Raw genomic sequence first — 24,981 nt, 5'->3', positions numbered from 1 at the left:
GCCAAGTTGAAATGCTTTTGAATTTTCAGTAAATCTCTGCCTCTGCCCTCCCATAGGAATTACTCATTCAGAATCAACCATGTACTGGAAATCTGTTTAAAATATTTTCAATTACTCTTTTTACTTTTATAAATGAGATAAATCACTCTTTTAGAAATATCATTGACTTTTTCCCCTATACATTGTAGCTTTTAAAAATGTACTAATTAAAAAAATTTTTTTTAATGTACTAATTAATTGCCTAGCCATTGGTTTCTCTTAAAAAATTAAAGTTCTTGCTTGAGTAGCCCCAGTGGACACCTTGATTGTGCCGTTGTGAGGGAACCTGAGCCGAGGCACTAAGCTCACTTGTGCCCACATTTCTAAGTCATAGAAACCCTGAAGTGGTCAGTGTTCATTGTTTTTAGCTGTTAAAGTCAAACGATCAAGGAAACAACGGCTCTAAAGCATACCAACATGCATCACTCCAAAGCTGGATACCTGGAAAAGCCTTGGTTACATATTGCTAACAATTTAAAGGATTAAGATTGAATTTTTGTATTCTCACCCATTTCTACAGTGCCCTGGATCATTTCCCAGCCCTCTCTGTTGTCACCTCTGACATGCTTTTATGGTCCCATTTCATTCCAGTCTCACAAAGTAGGAGAATCAATAAAAAGCATTGATGTCCCGTTTTCCTTTGGTTATTTTCCCCCTTATTAATGAGATGCAGTTTTAAAGATCATCTATTTACTGTTGGTCATGAAAAGGTGAGAAGAGTTGGTTATTATTGGTAAACCATCTGCTACAACCTATTGTTAGAATATACACTATATTTAGATTCTAGATTTGCTTAGATAATATGTTTTTCCTTCCTACTGAGTCTATTTTTAAATTTCCTATGGGACAACATGCAAGATTTAAGAAAACCACTTTAGACAATTTAAGATGAGTAATGTGGGAAGGAGAATTCATTCATTCATTAAACAACTGCACTTTGAGTATTGCTATGTGGTTTTTTCTGAGTAGTAACAGCTTCAAAAGGAATCTATTCCAAAATGGCATTGCAGACAGAAGATGCTCTTCTTGGCAGCAGCAAACTGGACCACGTAGCAAACATGCAGTGATGAGGGCCAGGAATGAGCACTAAATGTGGGGAAAGGGCATGGAAAATGCTAAGAAGCAAGTTAGGAAAACAGGCTGAATTTGGGAAATAAGATGACAAAAATGGCATGAAATTAATTATCCACAGGTAACCTGGAACTGTTATTGTTGTTGTTTAGTTGCTAAGTTGTGTTCAACTCTTTTGTGACCCCATGATCTAGAGCCTGCCAGGCTCCTCTGTTGATGGGATTTCCCAGGCAAGAATACTGGATTAGGTTGCCATTTCCTTCTCTAGGGGATCTCCTTCACCAGGAACTGAACCCGCATCTTCTGCATCTCCTGCATTGGCAGGATTCTTTATCACTGAGCCACCAGGAAAGCCCAACCTAGAACTAGATAACAGCAAACATCTTAATGTCTTAATTTTCACTGTGAAGTGTGAAATTAACTTGCCCTTAAAGACCTGATGGCATATCCTAGTAACGCTAAAAAAAGACATAAAATGCTTACTCTATTTAAGCATACTATGCATCTCCTTGTTTTTAATTGTGTTTTTTAAAAGATGATTTCCTGTATATGGAAAAGAGGGAGCAAGTAGTTTGTTCTTTCTCTTCCTCCTCCTCCTTTTACTTTTTCCTCTAAACTTGATGATTTTTTAAAACCCTCTTAAATGTTTAAGGAGGTTGTGCATTCAAAGGTGACACTGCCTAAGCACATGGTGGTTTGTGTTCAGTAGTACAGTGGCCTGGATGGGTTTGGCTCTAGCAGCTGAAGCTGTGCGTAATGCCTTCAGGTGAGTGGGGAGGACTGGGAGCCCCTTCAGGACACAAAGTCAGTGAAGTGCTTGGTAAAAAATGGGGGTGGGACAAAGGCCAGCCCTGTTGCCTGGAGGGATGGATTGTGAGGCCAGAGGAAAAGCTTTCTCTGGGCCATTTGATTTTTAATGTTTCTTTCTTTTAATGGAAGTATAGTTGTCAATGTTGTGTTAGTTTGAGGTGTATAGAAGTGATTCAATTTCTATGTGTATTTATATGTGTAAGTGTGTGTAAATAAATGTATATATACATATATGCATATGTATGTATGTATATGTGACTAAGCCTAAGCACTGGCTCAAGTTCTGACTCCTCCACTTGCTGGGCATGTAACCTTGGCACAGTTACTTAATTATTCTGGACCTCAAGTTCCTCATCTGTAAATGGAAATAACAATCCCTTCTGTTTAAGGTTGCTGTGAGGATTAGCAAAAATGCAAGCAAAGCATCAAGTAAAGGGATCTGTATATGGAAGAAGTACATAGATAGGAAGATGGAATCTAACCAGAGAAAGACTTTCCTCTCTCTACCTTCCTTTTTATTTACTACTATCCTGGTAATTGCACTAGGAACTGGAGATTCCATAGTGACTGAGACAATCATGGCCACTGTTCCCAAGAATGATAATTATAATTTAGCTGGATATATTCCACATATATGCATTTTAGACAATATTTACCATGTGTTAAGTAGCTAAAGTGGAATCCTAGAATGTTAGTGGCTGGATGGACTGTAGAATCCCCTGCTGCTAAGTCACTTCAGTCGTGTCCGACTCTGTGTGACCCCATAGACATCAGCCCACCAGGCTCTCCTGCCCCTGGGATTCTCCAGGCAAGAACACTGGAGTGGGTTGCCATTTCCTTCTCCAATGCATGAAAGTGAAAAAATGAAAGTGAAGTCGCTCAGTCATGTCTGACTCTTAGCGACCCCATGGACTGTAGCCCACCAGGCTCCTCCATCCATGAGATTTTCTAGGCAAGAGTGCTGGAGTGGGGTGCCATTGCCTTCTCCAGTAGAATCCCCTAGACCCAGTCATTAATTTTAAAGAAAAGTGTCAAGCCTATGAGGCTAAACATTAAATGGATATTAAATTGCTTGACGTCAAATTGGTTTGTCAAACCGAATTAAAGTGACTAGATTATTCCAGGTGGTGAATACCCTGTGTTTTGTGAACTGATGTTGGATGAAAGAAGTAGACATTCCAGTGGAGGGTTTCTGTGATCTTCAAAGATTCAAAGTTGAGCAAGGACATTGGTATCAAGTGTGTAGGTATCTGGAAGAACTTAAGCCCCACCTTCTCTCAATTTCCCCAGATTCTACTCTTCTCTTACTCAAGACTCCTGAAACCCCAGATTCTCTTCCAGTCAAATAAAGGTCTGAATGCCCACATATTGCAGATATTACTGGGAACTGGCAAAAGCCAAGGTTACCGTTAGCAGTGTACAACTTAGCATGGATAAAAGACCCAAAGTGGAGTTTTGCCAAGTTGAGGGAAGAAAAAGCTGGGAGAAAGTGTATTAGAGAATGATTAAGAGAGTCTTGGGAACCAGACGGAGAGAGAGATTCCTGCAGGGAACCCAGGGAATGAATGGGGACACAGTGACAGTAGAAAACAGGAGGACTTGGAATTTCCCTAAGAAGTTATGTCATAACTGATTGGAGAGTTAGTGGCTATTTTTAATTTCCAAATGATTTTTTTATTTCTGAATATGATCACTGAGTGATTTTTCTCTCACTAGATTGTATACAGTGAGGAAAGGTAAGTTTTAATCTCGTCTCTCACAATGAAAGGGAGAAGTCCTGGGACTTGGGATCCACATTAGTCAGGGACAAAACTTTCTTCTGGCCTGAGCAGAGAAGAAGGTTAGAATAAATAGAGCAATAAAAAAACCCATATGCTCGCATAAACCCATGTAATACATGAGTCACAAAATGAGAACACTGTTAAAGGAACCTTCAGAGTGGGGACAAAAGTAGAGGCTGGGCTTGCTCAGGAGGCTTTTTGGTTTTGGATCTCTCCATGGGAATGGACGTGGTAAAAAGTTAGGCAACCACAATGAAAGATGAGTACTTGATGATTTGTCAGGGCGGTGTTTACCTTGGGAACACTGCAAAAGACTTGATCCTGCAGCCCTCCTCTGCCTAAAGAAAGTACTCCAAATGATTGGATTTTCTAAGAAAGGGATTTTCCTTTCTAAACATTGGCTAAAAAATGAATCTTCCCTCCTTAGGTGGGTGTGGGACCTAACACATTGTGGTTTAAATCTCCTTCTAAAATGTCAGAATCTGGGGCTAAAGAGAAAAGTCAGAAGGATCTACAATTGATCGTGGGCTAACTCCTTCCCAACTTATTTTGGAATTCTACGTCAATCACTCAGCTTTTTCTGTGCTTCATATTTGGAACCTGAAAACCTGAGAAGTGGGAAAAGTATCCTGCCTGCTGCCGCAGAGGGAGATGCTGTATCTAAAAAGAGATTGTGTCTGTACTTGGAAGTAGCTTTCTTTAGAAAGAGCTCAATGTGACTGACTCAAGTTGAAGCCTTCCTTTAATTAACTAATTCATTTAGAGGAGCAGAGTGATTTCCTTCCAAAGACTACAGTGTGAAAATGGTGATAAAAGAGAGTAAATTTACAGAGGAGGAGACTGATAAGCTCAGTCAGCTGATCAAGGCCACTATCAGCAGTGATAACTCAGGCTGACAGTAGGTATCCATGATATCATGGCATGAAAATGGCACTTTTCTACTGTCTTCCTCTCCCAAATTCACAGCCTCAGTCTAATCATGAGAAAAAACACCAGGCAAATTTTCAACAGAAGAGCCTGTTACAAAATGCCTGCCCTTAAAATTCTTAGCACTTAAAACTCTCAAGGTCATCAGAAACAGGCAAAAACAGAAAAATTGTCACAGCCCAAAGCAGCCTAAGGAAACATGACAACTAAATGTAGTATTTTAGCCTAGATGGAGTCCTGAAGAAAGAAAAGGATTTTAGCTAAAAACAAAGTAAATTTGAGTAATGTATTGGCTTTAATAATAGCATATCAACACTGGCTCATTAATTGTAACACGTCATACTCATGAAAGATGCTGATAGCAGAAGCTGAGTGCAGGGCATATGGTAATTCACTGTATTATTGTCTCAATTTTTCTGTAGGTCTAAAAATGTTCAAAATATTCTAATGTTCTAACAAAAGCAAAAAAAAAAAAAAAAAAAGAAAGTCCTAAACATCCAGTTATCTTTACTCCAAACTCCAGTGAATTTTGCTTATGCTGTCCTTCCTGTCTGGAAATCTCTTCCTCATAACTCTGAATGTAGCTAAATAATAGCCTTCCACAAAAGACTGACTTTCAAACATTTTCAAACACAATATAAAAGTGCACTTTACACTGTGATCCATGGTACACACCCATACATATACCTTTAACTGAAATAAACATCTCTCAAAATAATACTCTTCAGGGCGTGCTGACATTTTATCTCCTATTCTGTTCTACTCCACTCATTTCTCTTCTGCTGTCTTCTGTGTTATTGTCTTCTTTCATTACAAAATACCAGTTGTGAACTACCACATCAATTTTTGGGGGGCTGTGCTGCACAGCTTGTAGGATCTCAATTACCCGACCAGGGATCCAACCTGGGACATGGCAGTGAAAGCCCAGAATCCTAACCACTGGGTCACCGGAGAACTCCCTACCACATCAATTTCTTAACCCACCAAGTGCAACCTGCAGTTGGAAAAACTCTCCTTTAAGGTTTAACTCAAGATGTCTCTGCATTGTCCAGTTTGGCAAACACTAGCCACATGTGGCAATTTAAAATTTTAGTGCTCAGTAGCCGCATGTGGCTCATGGCTAGCATACTGGACCGCACAGATACAGAATATTTCCATCACTGCTAAAAATTTTCTTGGGCAGTGCTGTGGACTCTTCATCTCTTGTTTGGACTAATGTAATAGCCCATCTACCACTTGTCTCCTTTTCACCTTACACTCTTCCATGCGGTTGCTGGAATTAACTTTCTAAAATAACAGATTTATTTTTCTGCTTGAAACCCTTCCATAGCTCTCCATTTTCTATGAAATGAAGCATTCATCTAAGACCTCCACCTCTCTGAACTTTCCTGCTAAATGCCATTCACTCTTAAGCTTCTGTGTTCACCTGCTTTTCTTTTCTAGAAATATTTTTTCTTTTAGAGAAAATCTTATTTGTTTTCAAGATGTAGTTCCTATATTCTTTCTTCTACGAAACATTCTCAGGAGACTACCTTTCCCAAGGAATGTATATTGCTTTCTTCTATGGGTTACCATTGTAGCAATTATACTGTATTATAATTAGCCACATATTCAATACAATGTTTCCCCATTAGACTATGGGGTCTTTGAATACTGAGGATATGCCACAGTCATCTCTCTATCCCCAATGTCTGGAATGTGGGATACTTATATACCAGCTCATGAGCTGGTTGGCTGACTGACTGACTTACTGAATTCTAAGGTTGTGAAGCACAGGGACCACACTTGTATTTATTTAATATTTCCGTAGCACAATGTGGGCCCATAAAAGGAACTTATGAATTCTCATTATCTGCTTTCAGGCAATGAGTTTTAGACATACTGTTTTCTAAGCACTGTCAAATTCAGTGTAATCTGTTTTTTGTAAGATGGAAGGGAGTTGGTACTAATTTTTTTTATTATGACAAATGCTTTTTAATTTTCTAGTACTGTTCAAAGCTCATGGACTCTGTGGGGGAAATAAAAACACTTCTAAAGTTGTCTTAAATCCCATTAAAATGACTTTTTACAAGGGAGTATTCTAGGTGAGTAACAATTTAAGATCGGTAGGTAGAAAAGTGGTTCTAATGGGAATAATTCCAGGATGAAAACACCTGAAGATCTGAAGTGTATTACAGCTTTTTTTCTATTCATCTATTTTTCTCTTTATTTCTCTTAATTCATTCATTACTTTGTGTCTTTGAGAAAGTTCCAAAGTCTTTCTGTGTCACAGCCTCTCTATGTGAAATGGAGATAATTGGTAATTTTCTCTGTCTGTCTCAGTGATGTAGTAAGGAATATAGGCATAGTTTGTGAGTTCTTTAGGAATATTTGTAAGAGTCATAGTAATAGATGTTTGTTGTTGTTCCTTGTGGATTGGTACAACTTTAAACTATTTGCAAGATTTTATTAAATTATAATTTAGCGTCAAAGATTCTTCATAGAATAGCCTATAATGGTCACCTCAACAATGGAGTGCTTGGGGGAAAAACCTCATTCCTATTTATGTTTGCTAGATGAATTGCCTAGTACGTTAAGAACTTATAATAAAACAACACACATATATAGCCATCGCTGCAAACCATTACTTGAAAGGTGTTATAATCGTCACACAATTTTTAAATGTGTTTTGGGCAGGGCCACCACAAACCGTTGTGTGGACTGTGTGTTGCATAAGCTTGTGTCATTGTTCATATCTTAGGGACCTAACCACAAACTGCTTCTTTACATGAACACAATGTGATTGACAGAGGTACAAATTTGTATTATTAAAGGAAAAGCTCACATTGTGTCTGTGTAAGAATCAGACATAATCATTTATTGACTTCCTCTAAGTTTGGCTCTAAGTTTTCTGTGGGTGACTCCAGTTTTTTCTTTATCCCACAGAAGGTTCTATTTTTGCTTAACATTTTCTGGAGAATTTCCTTTTCATCTTAAAATACTCTCCAGTCACCCTTTGGCAAGTCAGATACCAAGGTGAATATTGGATATCAGACCAGAAGTGATGGATTTGAAGTCCAGGTCTTCAGAGGGAGCTTTAAAAAACAAAAACAAAAAAACCTTAAAAGTTTGTGAGAAGCAAATCAAATAACTATAGGGCAATTAAGGAACTTTCTTTATACTTTCATGAATTAGATGGACAATTTATAGACTCCTCGAAGAGGAAGAAATAAACAATTGTAAGTTGAAGCATGTTTCTGCTTTTAGGCAGCTAAGTTACTCAGTTTTATAGTCTTATACTTAGAAGTGAGTTACTGAAATAGTATACTAAGAGGAAAATGCCTCGACAACAATTTAGCCCAGTTGTTGGTGGTGTGGTGTTAGTTTGAGTAATACACAACAGTAGAGTATTTTTGTGGAACCAAACTTTTGGCTTCCAATTTCCATTAAGACCAACAAAAGCAAAACAATAGAAAACACGTATTTCTAGTCCAACTATCAATTGAGGCCACTGGGCAACACAGTGTGTGTTGAGATACTAATTTCAAAGCAGTCCTTGCTGTTTCACATTTTATCACAGACTCTAGAGAAATTTATGAATGAAGGACTTCTCTCTGGGAAAGGAAATTTGGAATTTCATTTTAAGAGAAAATTTCATGATCATTTAGGAAATACAAAATTCAGATTAGATCAATTTCAATGTCATGTGGCTATTAAAAAGGTGATGCACATAATAAAACCAAGAAAAAAAAGCAGTACATATATTAATGCTGAATAGATGTTATGAATAGGAAGAGAAACTTGTAATAGGGGATGATATAGTTATTCCTGGGATCCTGTCATCGACTCATACAGGAACAGGGCAAGGGGTATTCCCTGATGGTCCAGTGGTTAGGATGCTGTGATTTCACCATGTCTGGATTGTTATTGGTCAGGAAACTAAGATTCTGCAAGCCATGTGAGAACAAAAAAAAAACAAAAACAAAAAAACAGCAAAAAAAGAAACAGGGCAAGTATCCTTTATTTCTGCTAACTTGGGGATGGAGAGTAGGACTTCTGGACCAACTTTTTAACTCTAATGTCACTTCTTAGGATGAACCTGGATGCTTGGGGCTGGTGCACTGGGATGACCCAGAGGGAGGGTATGGGGAGGAAGGAGGGAGGAGGGTTCAGGATGGGGAACACAGATATAACTGTGGCGGATTCATATCGATATTTGGCAAAACTAATACAATATTGTAAACTTTAAAAATAAAATAAAATTAAAAAAAAAAGAAAGAAAAATACAGCTTCTGGGTTGTATTTTCCTTCTGCAGATATTGTTCCCAAAGGTTACCAATTTGTTTTTTGTTTTTAGAAGTAAAACGTGAATACAGCTACAACACTAACAGTTGACTTAAAGACACGAACAGTCATTTTTAAATGTCATTAAATGTACATACATGTTAAAGCACATTATTCACAATAGCCAAAAAGCAATCCAAATGTCTATTGGCAGATGAATGGATAAACAAAATGTATTAATAGCATATACCTACAATGGAATATTATTTATCTTTAGAAAGTAAAGAAATTCTGACACATGCTGTAACAAGGATGAACCTCGAGGATATTATGCCAAGTGACATAAACTAGTCACAAAAAGACAAATGCTGTATGATTTCACTTATCTGAGATATCTGGAGTGGTCAAACTCAAGCAAACAAAGTAGGATAGTGATTACCAGGGGCTGGAGAAAGGGAGAAATTGGGACTTGTTTATTGGGTATGAAATTTCATTTTTGCAAGATACGTTAAAAATACTCAGAACAATATCTTTTAAAAGCCATTGAGAGTCTCAATTTGTATTGGGGCTCTACTAGTCTAGCAAAATTGCTTGGATGGACCATCTGTAATTGAATAAATGAATAAGCCTAATATATCTTCAAATAATCATTTTAAAGTCCCAATTGGGGTTTTCCTCTCCTTGGCTTTCAGGGTATAAGAGGAAAATTGGAAACTGCTGAAATGCAAAGAATCTTCTGAGAGGAGGGTTGATCTATTTAGGTTGATTCTTGGCATCTGTGAAATTTTCATGGTTTAATTTCCTACAGTTCTTGTGGGAACTATAAATTCTGTGATATGCTTACCTGTTTTTGATAAGACTGTGAAATAAGGGGTTCATAAGACTCCCAAACCCAGAATATTTAAAAGTAAGCGGAAAAGTGGCTAAATCATTTGACTAAAGCTATTACCTTTCTACTGTCATTACAGACCTCTTTACTGGCAACTATGTGCCATGCACATCATAACAATTCTGACTTTCTCTTTTCATCCCCAGGTCTTCACCATCAAACCTATACTTTGGTAAAGGAAATACCCGCTTACTGTTTGTTTCTAAGGACTCAGTTCCTTAGGAGCTAGAAACCTGAAGCACAAAAAATCAAGCCTTTATCTCATCCCTGCCTATTGCCATTATATTCGATTTGTCTTCAGAAATAGAAGACTTTTTTTCCCAAGGAAGATCTGAAGGCAAGGAAGGTTGAGTTACTACAATACTGATTTGTCAAAAGCATACTTGTGAAGCATTTGTTCCCAGTGTTCTGCCAAAGGAAATCTGGTTGTATAAGCAGTTGGTCAACTAAGACTCTTCCAATAGTATTTTCTAGTACTAATTTTCTGGTTTTTTTTTTTTTTTTTGGTCCTTTGGGGGCAATTCTTTGGATGACATTGAATAGATTTACTCATAAAACTTTCAATTGCTTTTATTTTTCTGTTCTTCCTCCTTCTCCTCTTTCTTTTCCTCATTCTTCTGGCTTATTCTTTACATCGTATTGCGTTATCTGGAAAGCTTTTGGTGATGAGTTCAATTTTTTGGTAACTAGTAACATTGAACTTGCATAGGTGTGATTTTTTTGTGAGAATAGTAAGATACTCTTACTGGTTTTTCGCTTTTTTTTCAATACCCTTTTACTGCCCTCACCTGACTTGCTTCTGTACCTCAGTTATCACTGCTTTTAAGAAAACGAATGGAGAGCTAGGCTGACTCCAAGGCTCATGGAGATAGATACAGCATTGTCGAGATGTTCTCTCTGCTAACCCCCAGCTCAGGGGAGATTTCCCTACTGGGTTGGTTAACAATGTAGGTCAGTTTCTAGGGTGGGATAGGGAGAGTTGAGAATGGAGGGGCAGGAGTAATAGAGTTATGTCAAGACATCATTGCTTTTAGGCGATTAAATTAATTAGATTTTGTAATCTGATACTTAGAAGTGAGTAACTTAAGTTAGATACTAAAAGAAAGAAGCATCAGTGCCAGTTTAGCCTAGTGGATTCCTCATTCTTCTGGGCAGAATGGTATGGACATATTATGCTGGCTTCATTCTCCTTCACCTGCTCCCAGGTGCGTGGGTACCTGCATGCTTCTAGTGAAAAGCAGAAAAGGGCTGAGCTCCAAGATTATTCTTCTAAATAAGTAAAAGTTGTTTGTTTCCTAAGAACATTGTTGATTCTCAAGGAGAAGGCTAATGGCAACTGGGCATATTAAGAAAAATATTTCAACCAATAGATTTGTTACCAATTTAACTATAGGCTCAAACTGGATGAGATGAAACATTCTTTGCCCTCTTTGAGAAAATATGGGCTTGTTTGTCAAGAATACCAGAGGAAATCTGCTAAGACAGAAAAATATTTGCGTTAAGACATTGTAGTAGGTTGAATGGTGACCCTGCAAAAGATACATCCACATCCAAAAACCTGTGAATATAACTTTATTTGGGAAAAGTGTCTTTGTGGAAGTAATTCAGTTATAGATCTCTGCAAAAGCTCATCTTAGATTACCCAGGCCATTGGATTTAAGATAAATCCAATGACAAGTGTCCTCAGAAGACAGGCATGGAAGCGAGGGCTAGTGAAGACAGGCAGAGATTGGAATTATGTAGCCATAAGCCAATAAGCCATCAGAAGCTGAAAGAAGAAAAGTAGAATGTCCCCTAGAGTCTTTAGAGGGGTTGCAGCCCTGCTGATATATTGATTTCAGACTTCTAGCCTCCAGAACTATCAGAGGATAATTTTCTTGCTTTCAGTCACTGACACTGTGGTCCAGTGTTACAGCAGCCCTAGGAAATGAATTCAGATCTCTTCCTTAAAGGTGCTAGAATCGTATCATGTGGAATTCTCTTTAGGGAACAGAAACAGCATTTATTAAGTAGCACTGTGGCAGGCACTGGCTAAATGTTTAACTTAAATGATTCCTATTTTATGATGAAGAAATTGAGGCCCAAAGTCTCACAGTGACCACGTGAGGAGCTGGGTGAGAATCCAGGTGAGAATACTGCCAAGAGGCAGGGTGGTGAGTGTTTATGAGGCCTATCTCTGGATCCTGTCTGGGTTTGGCCCTGGCTAAGTTGCTCAATCCTTCAGACTCAATTTCCTCTACTAGAAAAAAAGGACTGATAGTAGAACTTCATTCATACAATTTCTGGGACTATTAAAAGGTGTAAAGTATTTAGAATAAAACATAGAAAGAAGGCCTAAGTGAATGTTAACTGTTACGATTATTATATGCTACACTAATATATTATTGCTGAGGCTATGAATACCAGGCAAAGAATAAATGAGAATGAGATTATTTCAAGGCAAAATGTGTGAACTTTGGAGAAGGAAATGGCAATCTATTTCAGTATTCTTGCCTGGGAAATCCCATGGACAGAGGAGCCTGGTGAGCTACAGACCATGGGGTCACAAGAGTCAAACATGACTTAGAAACTAAACCACTACAACACAGATTTAATAAAAGTGGGTATGTGGCCAGTGGTAGTCAAGGCTTTTTCCACTCCATTTCCTTTTCTTTCTTTCTTAAAAATAAAATAAGTTGAAAGAAAATGAATGTCCCATATGAAGATTGACTAGCCTTACTTTCATTAACATTTTTTATGAAAATGTTTTTATTTTATCAAATTTCTCTCTTAATTTGGTTAACTGAGAACTTATTGAAACATTTACTCCTTTCTTGTATCAGAAGTCTTCCAGGATAAGACAGTGCTCCATTTAAATAAAAAATGAAGGATGCAGAAACAGAGCAGCTTTAACCAGCAGACCCATAAATAAGATAGTAGTTGGTGCTATGTAATCCTTACCTTGGCATTTGTACTAGAATTGGCCAGCGGTTCTTAACCAGGAGGCCAATAACTTGCTGTGTGTGCGAGGGGGGAGGATGTGGAATCTATGAACCCCTTGAAATGTTTTCAAATTTTGCATAGACATTTTTTGATATCCATTTCAAAGTGCTAGTCCCTCAGTCATGTCTGAGTCTTTGCGACCCCATGGACAGTAGCCCGCCAGGCTCCTCAGTCCATGGAATTATCCAGGCAAGAATGCTGGAGTTGGTAGCCACTCTGTTCTCTAGGGGATCTTCCTAACCTAAGGAATCATACCTGTGTCTCCTGCATTGCAGGCAGATTCTTTACCATCTGAGACATCAGAGAAGCCCACTTCAAAGGAGCCTGTAATGTCTATAAGTTAAGAACCACTGTTTCAAAGCCTCATTATTAAAGCTAATTGCACATTTCAGTCCTATATATCTTAAGTGCCTTTGTAAAATCAAATATATCGTAAATGTTTCATGGTTGCTTAAGTGAGAACCAGAAACTTTATCTCATTAAAGATGTCATCTTCTAAGGAAAAGGGGCAGATTTCTAAAAACAATACTCCATGATATAACCAGAAGAATTTACGTACCTAGGAGAGTCCAGGTCTGGGGTCTTGTCCTTGTTTCCCCTGGGGAATGATTCTGTGTGTATTACTTCTCCTCTCTGGGTTGCAGTTTCTTCATCTGTGAAATTAAGATTTGAATTAAATAAACTCAAAGATGACTTCAAACTTTAAAACAATTCTATTCTATATAAAAGGTCTTTAAACCTTAGAGAGATGATCTCCCACAGAATTCTAGAATGTATTATATTAATAAAAACAAGGTATCAGAAACCAGCCTTATTTTAAAATTTAGTTTTAGAGAAGGTTACAGTTTGAGGACATGCCATTGACTAGTGACTTCCCAATGTACTCTGAGGATTATAAGGTACCACATTACTATCTATGATGGGGTTGAAAGGAGGCCCCAGGTGGGACGAGAGAGAGAATCTAAGAGCCCCCATCTCACTTATATCAGGATAGACTGCTTTTAATCTGCTTTAAACACTAGGTTTCTGGGTTTTCTATATTTTCTATAAACAAAAACACTAGATTTTATTTATAGAAAAAATATTTCATGATTTTAATTAGTCTCTGTTGATATCTATATGAGGGGAAAAGGAAAAATATTAGTTAATCATTGTCTTTAAACATTCTTCTTTGACAAAGCACTTGAAGCAGAGACAGAAGCTCTAAGGCTTGTTTCCTGTTTTGTCATTTATTAGCTGTATCACATCAGGCAAGTCAGATAGTCTTTCTGAAGCTCTGGCCTTGTGTATAGAATGGTGGTGCTAGTGGTAAAGAATCTGCCTGCCAGTGCAGGAGACAGAAGAGACACGCGTTCAATCCCTGGACTGGGAAATCCCCTGGAGGAGGACCTGGCAACACACTCCAGTGTTCTTGACTGGAAAATTCCATGGACAGAGGAGCCTGGCGGGTTACAGTCCATGGGGCTACAGAGTCATACATGACTGAGCACAAGCACAATAGAATGATGATAATATTTTTTTCACAGGTGAATTATAAGAATTAAATGAAATGATATTTGTGAAATTGTTTTGTAATTGGTGAAGCATTTTATAAAGTAGGTGAGTTTTTTACTCACTTATGGTGAGTAGGACTTTAGTGATGAGTTTAGGGCTCTGCATCTTGTCCTGACCATTGTAGCATTTTTGTCCATCTGAATTATGTCAGAGAGAGTATCACTTCAGTTCCATCGCCCATTTGTGTCTGACTCTTTGCGACCCCATGGACTGCAGCACACCAGGCCTCCCTGTCCATCACCAACTCCCCGGGTTTACTCAAACTCATGTCCATTGAGTCGGTGATACCATCCAACCACCTCACCCTCTGTCATCCCCTTCTCTTCCCACCTGCAATCTTTCCCAGAATCAGGGTCTTTTCAAATGAGTCAGTTCTTCACATCAGGTGGCCAAAGGATTGGAGTTTCAGCTTCAACATCAGTCCTTCCAATGAATATTCAGGACTGATCTCCTTTAGGATGGACTGGTTGGATCTCCTTGCTGTCCAAGGGACTCTCAAGAGTCTTCTCCAACACCACAGTTCAAAAGCATCAATTCTTTGGCACTCAGCTTTCTTTTTAGTCCAACTCTCACCTCCATACATGACTACTGGAAAAACCATAGCCTTGACCAGACAGACCTTTGCTGGCAAAGTAATGTCTCTGCTTTTTAATATGCTGTCTAGGTTGGTCATAGCTTTTCTTCCAAGGAGTAAGCGTCTTTTAATTTCATGGCTGCAATCACCATCTGCAGTGATTTTGGAGCCCAGAAAAATAAAGTCTGCCACTGTTTCTCCATCTATTTGCCATGAAGTGATGGGACCGGATGTCATGACCTTAGTTTTCTGAATGTTGAGCTTTAAGCCAACTTTTTCACTCTCCTCTTTCACTTTCATCAAGAGGCTCTTTAGTTCTTTGCTTTCTGCCATAAGGGTGGTGTCATCTGCATCTCTGCAGAAGTTATTGATATTTCTCCATGTAATCTTGATTCCAGCTTGTGCTTCATCCAGCCCAGAGAAAGTATAGGTGGTCAAATTTGCAGATGAACCAGAGTTATGGGATGGAGTTATAAAAGACTTAGTTGATTACAGAATCCCAAGAATGACCAAGGGTAAAACTCTGAGAAAAATACAAAGTCTTGTTCTTCAGTTAAAAAAGTTAATTGTCCAAGGATAACATAGGGGAAAATGTGGCCAACAATCAATTCAAATAAAAAAGGCTAAGGAATTTTATTTGACTTCAAGTTCATTATGAACCAATAGTGTCATGAAATGGTTTACAAAGAAGTGATCCAATTGTCTTAGTCTGTTTGGTTTATTATAACAAAATATCATAGACTGTTATAAATAACAGAAATTCATTTCTCATGGTTCTGGAGACTAGGAAGTCTAAGATCAAGGCACCAGTGTGGTTGTGTTCTGGCCAAGTCCTCTTTCTATTCCTAGTTACTACCTTCTGGCTGGTCAAAGGGACAAGGGATCACTCCAGAGCCTGAAGAACACTAATGTCATCATGAAGATCCCATTCTCACAACTAAAGCACCTCTCAAAGGACCCACCTCCTAATACCATCTCCTATGGGGGTCAGGATTTGACATATGAATTTTGAGGGGGAAACATTTGGACCATAGCACCAATATTCTTTATATTTATAGAAGTGTTGTGCCACAGGTAAGAAAAGGGGGCCACAGCTCTTGGCTGTGGTTAGCATCCTTCTTCCATCTGATGAAAACAGTCACTCCAGGAAGCTGACCATGTCCTCAGGAAGCCAGATGGAGAAAATCTGGAAGGCTTCCAACAGGAAAGGTTGCAAGAAGATTTGGGGGGAAGGAATGTATCATGGAAGTCTTAAAAGATCTAAGAGATTTTAAATGGTGTTATAAGCTATGATGGAGGGAAAGGTTTGGAATTGTTTTATTGTTTTCAGAGGTTAATCTCAGGAAAAACTAGGGAATTCCCTGGTGGTTCAGTGGTTGGGACTCAGCCCTTTCACTGTGGTGGCCTGGGTTCAATCCCTGATTGGGGAACTAAGATACCATAAGCTGTGTGACATGGCCACAGACAAAAACAAAAAACTCAAGAAAAACTTTAAACAGTAAGAGTAATCTAAAGGGGAAAGGGTTAGCTGACTGAAGTAATGAGAATTCCATTAGGGAACTGTTCACAGATCTGGATAATACCTTCTGGGGGTTGCTAACAATCAGGAGGAAGGGTTGAAGAAGATATTATTAAGCTTTCATCAAATCTAAGGTGCTATTTCCATAATAGAATTCAATATCCCATTGGAGAATGATTTGCTTCATTAATTTTTTTCCATAATAAGAGAATATGGATTTTGAAATTGGCAAACTGGAGTTTGCTGTCATGTGATATTCAGGATATTGATTAACCTCTATAAACATCAGTTAAGTGTTGGTAACACAGAGATGATTAGTTATTTCTGTTTTGTTGTAAAGATTATATAACATTGGTAAAGGATACTTAATGGAGCCTGGTTTTAATAATGGCTCAAAGATGGTAACTTTTATCAGAATATTATTTGTTCCTCTTATTTTCTACATGCATTTTATAGTTTCTCCTAAGAGAGTCCTTGTAGGTGACTCTTTTGAACTCATAAAGCACAAGTGATGTAACTGGGTAAAATGGTGACTCTCATGAGTCTGGGAGAAAGAATTCACCCTGTAGGTCATGGGGAGGGGTACCATATCATCTATTTTACATTTGCATCAGGGTTTCCTAAATGGAGGAAACCTGTAGAACCACTCTTATTGTCCTGAATTATAACATGATTTTCCTGCCCATCAAGATCAGAACTAGGCCAACCTGATTGATTTTTCCTTTGTTTAAAGTTTTGCAATAAGATATCCTATTAAAAATTTAATGACCAAGCTCTCCCTTGTGGAGTAAAATATCTGCAGCCTAAAAAGAGTTGGTAATTGAAGTATCAGGGTTTGTTACAAATTCTTACTCTAATTTTTTTCTATCCATAAAATGACTCTAAGCTAACTTTAATTAAAAATTACTCTTCAATGGATGAGTTAATAAAGGAGAATCAGTTTGCTTTTAGGAAAAGATAAAAAAAAAAGAGAGAGAGAGATTCCCCTATGATTGGGGAAGAGGCGAAAAGAATTCTCTTAACAGCAGTGGAGGGAAATGTTAAAATTACTAGGTTTCCACAGATAGTTACAAGTTGGCATTTCACCTTATTTAGAAGGTAATAAACACAGTATTTGAAGAAGTACTAGGATTATCCTGATTACAGATCTCACACAAAAAGGATTATTAAACTTCCAAAAGAAACAAAAAAGATTATATAACACTCAGGTTTAGATAAGGCTTGACTTCAAATAAAATTTTTTCCCACTTTTCTTTCTTCTTCTGCATCAGTAAATTATCGGGCATGACATCTTATGAGGCACAAGTATGTTCTAGAACAGAGATGAACTGTCATGTTGGCTGGTGGATGTGAGAGAAGCAGAGGTATTATTGCCCCAGAAAAATTGCTTTGGACATGCCATCTTGAGCACTTTTCCTTTTTTAATTTTCTTATTCAATTTCTACTTATATTCATTTCCAAATTCTCCTTTTAATCTTTTCAGAGATCTTGAGACCAAAGTGATAACTTTAGCCCTAATGGACATCCTTTGATTTTATAATGGAGCCAAAAGGGCAGGGATGTGATATTTGGATAGCAAATGGTCACCAAGGAAACCACCATTCTGTACTGATAATGATAGTGGATATTTATTGAGCAACTTATGTGTCAGAATTTTATATGTATTACCTTAGTCCACTTAAACAACACTACACCAGAGGCACTATTTCTATATCCATTTTACAAATGAGGAAACTGAGGCATTGAGAAACTTAAATAGTGACCCAAAGTCTCACAGTTAACGTTGAGAACACACTCTTAACTACTGTTCTTCCAGACTGCCTCTCTTGGCAGAGACGTCTGGTTACAACCTGGCAAATCATCCATCCATCCGTCCATCTAGTCAAATATTCAGTAAGCATGTACTAGGGGTATATAAGGAGAAGGCAATGGCACCCCACTCCAGTACTCTTACCTGGAAAATCCATGGATGGAGGAGCCTGGTAGGCTGCAGTCCATGGGGTCACTAAGAGTCGGACACGACTGAGCGACTTCACTTTCACGTTTTACTTTCATGCATTGGAGAAGGCAATGGCAACCCACTCCAGTGTTCTTGCCTGAAGAATTCCAGGGCTGGCAGAGCCTGGTGGGCTGCCGTCTATGGGGTCGCACAGAGTCGGACACGACTAAAGCGACTTAGCAGCAGCAGCAGTAGCAGCAGGGATATATAAACTGTGAATAACACTGACGTACTCTCTTCAGACCACTTTTTAGCGAGGAGGAGAGACAGTTACACAGGCATCCCATACACTGTGATAGGTGCTATGACAGGGAAGTGGAGGGTCCTCTGGGGCATGGAAAGAGGCTCTACTCTAAACTAGAAGCGAGTGTCAGGACAAGCAGGTCAAAAAGTTCTTGTCCTCATCATTGTGTGCTCTGACTACTCTGTGACAAAGGGCATATGAGGTAACCCGAAAGAAAGGTCTTTGAAGCAAGGCCTGTGTTGTTCCCCCAGTACTTGACATATGGTGGCTGCTCAATTGAAATATATTTACTAAATAAATGAAAATTTGAATGCTCCATAACGACTCTATTACAACGGGAGGTTTTTATTTCTAACCTGACTCTTAAACACTTCTGGTCGAAGCCTAAAATAAATGTTCCCTTTTGACTTAAAAAATAATCAAGTCCCTGATCCCTTTTAAGCCAGTTTCTTAAAGTCCTATTTCAGGCGAGCTGCCACACCCATTATATTTTACTAGAATAGTGTGTTCTCAGGTATCTTTTAAGTATCAGATATCAGATATCTCAGGTATCTTTAATCCTGAGGAGAGACTGTGGGTTGGCCTGGGAAAGCAGGTTGCTTTTTCCCTTTTCTCCGGTTGATCGGTGGGGTTCCTATGTTCTGTAGTTCTGAAAGATCTATTCTCCTTTCACCTTTCCAGAGAGGCCTGGACATTTTTTTCCACTCAAACTCTCCCGTACTCTCTTCACTCTTTCAAAAGGTGTTAACTTTGGGAAAGTGGTTCTCAATCATTGACCACACAATCCTCTTGCAGACTACAAGAATCCAGGGCACAGCAAGAGAGAAAAGCCAGAAGAAACTGAAATACCAGGCTAATGATTTTCCTTAACAATAATTTTTGTTGTCATAAGGCGGTGTTTTATTTGGGTTGTAGTTCTTTAAAAAAGGCAAGAAGTTCTGTCTTCCTTGTTCTTGCTTGGAATGTTAGGGCTAATGTAATATTTTCTTTGGTGAAACAGCAGTAAATTCAAGGTAATAAAACAATGCTGACGGGAAGGGGAAATGAAGCTCCTGGGGGAAAAAATTAACTTGGAGCAGGTAATCCTCATGGCCCATCCCATACATGATCTTTATATTATCGAATTACATAACTGTACTTCCTAGCCTGATGCCACAGTTTAAAATTGTAACTTGTTCCCTTCCCTGTTTAATTTTTTTCCAGAGCCCTTATCTCCTACTCATGCACTGTATAATTCACTTAAAAATTACATATTTATATGACAGCCCCTCTGGAATGTTAAGTTCCTTAAGGGTAGGAATTTTGTCTGTTTTATTACTCATCCAGGGCCTAGAATTGTCCTGGTACAGAGTAGATGCACCATAAATATGTTGAATAAAAGAAGCATTAATCCTGATCAAAGCAATATTAATAAATAATAACTACAATCAGATTTTTCCTACATGGATTTAATTTATAGACAATTGGTTGGACATTTAAACTATTTTACAGAAATCTGACAAAACATGACAATACAATCTCTATAAAACCCTCAATGGTCAAAAATTGCATGGAACCCATTTTCATCAGCATGGTACGCTCTTCTAAACATATATATGGAAGGATAAGCTTGACCTGGTGAGAATGGAAAATCCTGAGGTTTCCTGATGCAGGTGGATTTGCTTGAATCCCTAAAGCTAAGGGTATGCTTTGGCTCAGTGTGCTCATACCTGTTCCTGGCAACAAGTTCAGGTGTTAGTGACTACCCCTCTGAAACTCAGACTGACTAATTTTATCTTCCCATTTTTTAACAAAACATTATCTCCAATTCCATGGTTTTTAGTAGAGGATCAGGTAGTTTATAGAAACTCAAAATATAGAAGTTGAGTAGAGGAGAATATTAATTATTTGGAATCTTCTATATTTGAGATTGTTAAAACCACTAGAGATGCTTCCCAGCAGTGACATGTCAGTGTGCTCTGAGTACTATCGTGGCTGCTCCAGCTCTTCCTTTCTTCTTAAGACTTCTACTTCTGAGCCATTCTAGTGTAAGTGAAACTGGGGTTGTCTAAGTGTCAGACAAGTACACTTTTGGCTGAGATTCAGGTCCCCTCCTTCTCTAACCTACTGTGGCTTCTCTCAACAACTGGCCTGAAGAACTGATAAAGGACTAGACTTATCTAGAAACGGGAGGAATGACTGGCCTCACTGAACTTGTATTAATCTAATGAGTGCATGAGTTAAAAAAGTTAGGGTATTGCAAACCAGTTCTCTATAGGACTGCATTAAAGACATTTGACATTTCAAAACAGAGAAAAGCTTGGGCAGGTGTGTTGCTGCTGCTGCTGCTAAGTCACTTCAGTCGTGTCCGACTCTGTGTGACCCCATAGACGGCAGCCCACCAGGCTCCCCCGTCCCTGGGATTCTCCAGGCAAGAACACTGGAGTGAGTTGCCATTTCCTTCTCCAAGGCTGAAAATCACATTTGTATTACATGTATCACTCAATTATTTCATCTATTTCAATGTGGCCCTTAGGAAAGAGCTTCATGTAAACTATTGGTCTAGTGGTACATGAAGATTCATGAACTCCAAATTCTGAACCTATATATTCTTTTAATATCTTGTATAATTTATTAAAAACAGCTCAGTAAAGAGAGATAATTCAAACACCATACAATTCACCCAAAGCACACAATTCAGTGATGTTTAGTATACTAATAGTTATGCAACCATTACTAATCGCTTTTAGACCATTTTTGTTAGCCCATAAAGACACCTTGTACCCTTTAGCAGTAACTCCCCATTCCTGCTCAACTTCACCCCTGCCCCCCCACTTCAGTCATACTTAACCACACACACACAAAATCTTCTTTCTGTCTATAGGTTTGCCTGTTGTGGACATATTATATAGATGGAATTATACAATATATGGTCTTTCACTTAGTATAGTCTTAGATGTTCATCCATGCTGTGGCACATATTTTTTCCTTTTCATTGCTGAATAATATTCCATTATTCCATTCCATATCACATTTTATCTATCCATTCACCAGTCAATGGATACTTGAGTTGAGGTCTCTTTTTGCATATTATAAGTAATGCTGCAGTGAACATCAGTGCACAAGTTCTTACATGGACCTAGATTTTCAATTCTCTTGGATAATACTTAGGAGTGAAATTATATGAGTTAAATGGCTGGGCCATAATGGTAAATTTCAGTTTTTTGAGGAATTCACAACCTATCTTCCACAGCAACTCACTCATTTTACATTTCCACCAGCAATAAAAAACCAGCAATGCTGGTTCTAATTTCTCCACTCTCTCTCCAACAACTGTTACTATCTTTCTTTTTGATTAGAGTCTTTTTGGTTGGTATAAAGTGGTATCATGTGTTTTTGATATTTATTTCCCTAATGGCTAATGATGGTAAGCACCTCTTCATGTGTAGATTGGCTGTTTACCCATCTTCTTTAGAGAAATACCTGAAGTCCCTTGCCCATTATAAAATGGGTTAGTTCTTTTTTAGTTGTTGAGTTTTTTCTCTTTTGCCTTAAGAATAGGGGATGGCTGGAAGAAGAGAGCCTCAGACCGTTCACTTGCTCTTGACTAAAATAGAGCTTCTGCAACCCTGGTGGTGGATGAGATGCTGGTGGCCTATTTTCTTGGGACATAACATAGCCCTCAACTGTGATCTAGGTTGAAAGTGAGCCCAGTGTTCTTGGCTGCACTCCCCCTCAGAGTGGAGCACCATCATGTCCAGGTGGAGTTGGTGAAGGAAGTGGGTTGTAGCTCAGAATCCAAGCTCTTGCTGTTCTTACTGAAACTTAATAGATTGTCTTTAACAAAGTTTTCTTCATTTGCTTTATTTCCTCAGGACAATTTCTAGAGACCAAATAGTTGTTTATGTACAATTTTCAACAGTAATTTTAAAGTTACTGTTGTTTTGCTTGAGAGGGTAGGTTCACAGAGTTCCTCATACCACCATATTGGAAGTTGAGTCCCATTTGGATAATTTTTAATGAAGATTTTCCATCTTGTATACTTGGTAGTAAAATAGTTTATGCTGACATAAAAGCCCAGTAGATATAGAATTACAAAGGACAGTTTTTACATATTTGCAAATTTACAAACAGAGGTCTAAGAAAGCTAACTGAAGTTGAGGATTGGTTGACTTTCAACTTCATATCCACTACATTTCTAGAATGCCCATGAATTTGGTTGGCAAACCATTGCTAATTTGTTGTTATCAAATAGTTGTATAGAAATCTTTGGGTAATGAGAGTAATAGTACATTTCACACATTTGCTGTTGCTCTAGTAATCTATGTGTAAAACCGTCAACAGCCATTGAAACAATCATCAAAATGATGCCTGTTTTATGGACTTATGGATTCCAGGGGTGGAAGAGAGGGATTGGATGAATCGAGAGATTGGGATTGACATATACACACTACTTCTTGCCTCGGAAATCCCATGGACAGAGGAGCCTGGTGAGTTGCAGTATATGGGATAGCAAAGAATCAGACACAACTGAGCAACTAAACAACAACTTATAAAACAGATAACACAGGTAGCACAGGGAACTCTACTCAGTGCTCTGTGGTGACCTACATGGGAAGGAAATCCAAAAAAGAGGAGTTATAGCTGATTCACTTTGCTCTACAACAGAAACTAACACAACATTGTAAAGCACTATCCTCCAATAAAAACCAATTAAAAATAACAATAAAAGATGTCTTTTAAAAAGTATAGGAATAATTCAGAAGTGAAAATTAAGTTATTAAAACCTCATTGATTTTACACACTAATCTACAAAACTCACAAGCAAAAATAATCATGCATTTCTTAACATTTATTTAATTCAAAAGAACTACCAGACCACAAAGTTATACAGGAAAACAATTGCCCCGACTTTCTTGGTGCATTTATTTGTAGTTTTAGGGCTAAAATTTAAAGTTAATAATTCTTCAAATTCTTTATTTGATCAAGGGCTGGGTTCATATGTTAATTGCCAGTCAGTTGAATATCATTTTAGTTGACACAGATCTAGAATCTCTGCTCATATCTAAATTCTTCTCTATCCATTATGCCATATCCTCATTCCCTTGTCAAAGTTATCTATATGTACTTTTCTCCTTGGGTTTAGAAGTCTAGTTACTTATAAGTGGTCACTTAATCATCTTAAAGAAAATACATACTGCTTAATTGGAGACGGAAATGGCAACCTACTTCAGCATTCTTGCCTGGGAAATCCCATGGACAGAGGAGCCTGGTGGGCTACAGTCCAGGGGTTTGCAAAAGAGCCGGACAAGACTTGTCAACTAAAACAAACAGCAATACAGCTTAATAATCATGATAAAATGTTAAAATGTATCCCTTGTTGGAAATTCTTTACTTTGGGGGCAATTGACTTGTGTGTATTATTGCCTCAAGTAGCTTATGGGCAAAAAGTATTGTATAAAAACATGAAACAAGATAAACAAAATATTTAAGAATGAAATCAAGCAACAACCAATGACATTTCTCTGAATAGTGTTACTGCATTATACAAAGATAAAAAACAAAAGTAATTAAAGTAATTTTCTCTTCTTTTGGCTGGGAAAGTTTCAGTAGTAAAGTTTGGCTTCTGTTGACTGAAACATCTTAGTTTCTAACATAGTTAAAGGCAAATGGAAAAACCCATTCAATTCTTAAAATTTTTAGTGCAGTTAAATAATAAGCTGGTACATTGCTTTATGGATCGGTATTATTTTTCCTTCTAAAGACAGGAATTCTATCCTTTAAAAGCTACGTTACCGTTCAAGCATGTATTTGGAAGATGCTTACCTCCCGGTTGGGTTGGGTATATCTCCTGCGGCTTAGGTGAGCACCAGTGCTTTGGCTCCTCCCCAACTGCTGCGAGCTTCCTACTGCGCTGGGCACCTCAAAGCTCCTGGACTTAGGTGTTCGGCCCCGCCCTCTGCACTATTGCTAAAACTCCAATTCTGTCAGCCTGATGCCGGCGATTAATTATTGACGAAAGGAAAACACTCCCAGGCAAACTTGTGTCCAACCGGTCACTGCTCCCAATGACTCCTTTCAGAAGAGAATGCCGGCTGCACCACTCCCCTCCCCCCTTGCTCTATGGTCCCAACTTCCCACACGCTGCCACACTCGGTCCTGGGCGATCAGGCTCGTCCTCCGAGGAATGCAGCCCAGCGACTTCTACATTTTTAAATTTGGTTTCCTGCAGCACGTTAGCACTTCTCCAGGGACCAGCCTCTCAGAAGGAGGCGCTTTCCGGAGGCTGGGGAAGCCGGGGCTCTGAGAGCAACGGAGGAGGCTCAGGCGTCGCTGTCACCTCCGGCTGG

General features: G+C 38.4%; 1 protein-coding gene across 2 annotated transcripts in view; it reads right to left on the bottom strand.

Annotated features, from left to right (window-relative positions):
• Positions 1–24,969, bottom strand: part of SPTSSB (serine palmitoyltransferase, small subunit B) — a 29,485-nt gene extending 4,516 nt beyond the window's left edge. The window contains exons 1-2 of one of the 2 annotated variants that reach the window (XM_010839823.1): positions 24,458–24,969; positions 13,322–13,415 (exon numbers count right to left, since the gene is read on the bottom strand). The gene's annotated coding sequence lies outside the window, so the exon portion shown is untranslated. Of the gene's footprint in view, positions 1–3,680; positions 3,754–13,321; positions 13,416–24,457 lie in introns of those variants that run through there. The other variant, XM_010839824.1, reaches the window with a different exon arrangement.
• Between the last annotated feature and the right edge of the window lie 12 nt (positions 24,970–24,981).

Source organism: Bison bison, unplaced genomic scaffold (genome assembly GCF_000754665.1).
Source record: "Bison bison bison isolate TAMUID 2011002044 unplaced genomic scaffold, Bison_UMD1.0 scf7180017864135, whole genome shotgun sequence".
Taxonomy (NCBI): Eukaryota; Metazoa; Chordata; class Mammalia; order Artiodactyla; family Bovidae; genus Bison; species Bison bison.
The sequence above is the reverse complement of the archived record's forward strand: the minus strand, read 5'-3'. Positions and strand labels throughout refer to the sequence as shown.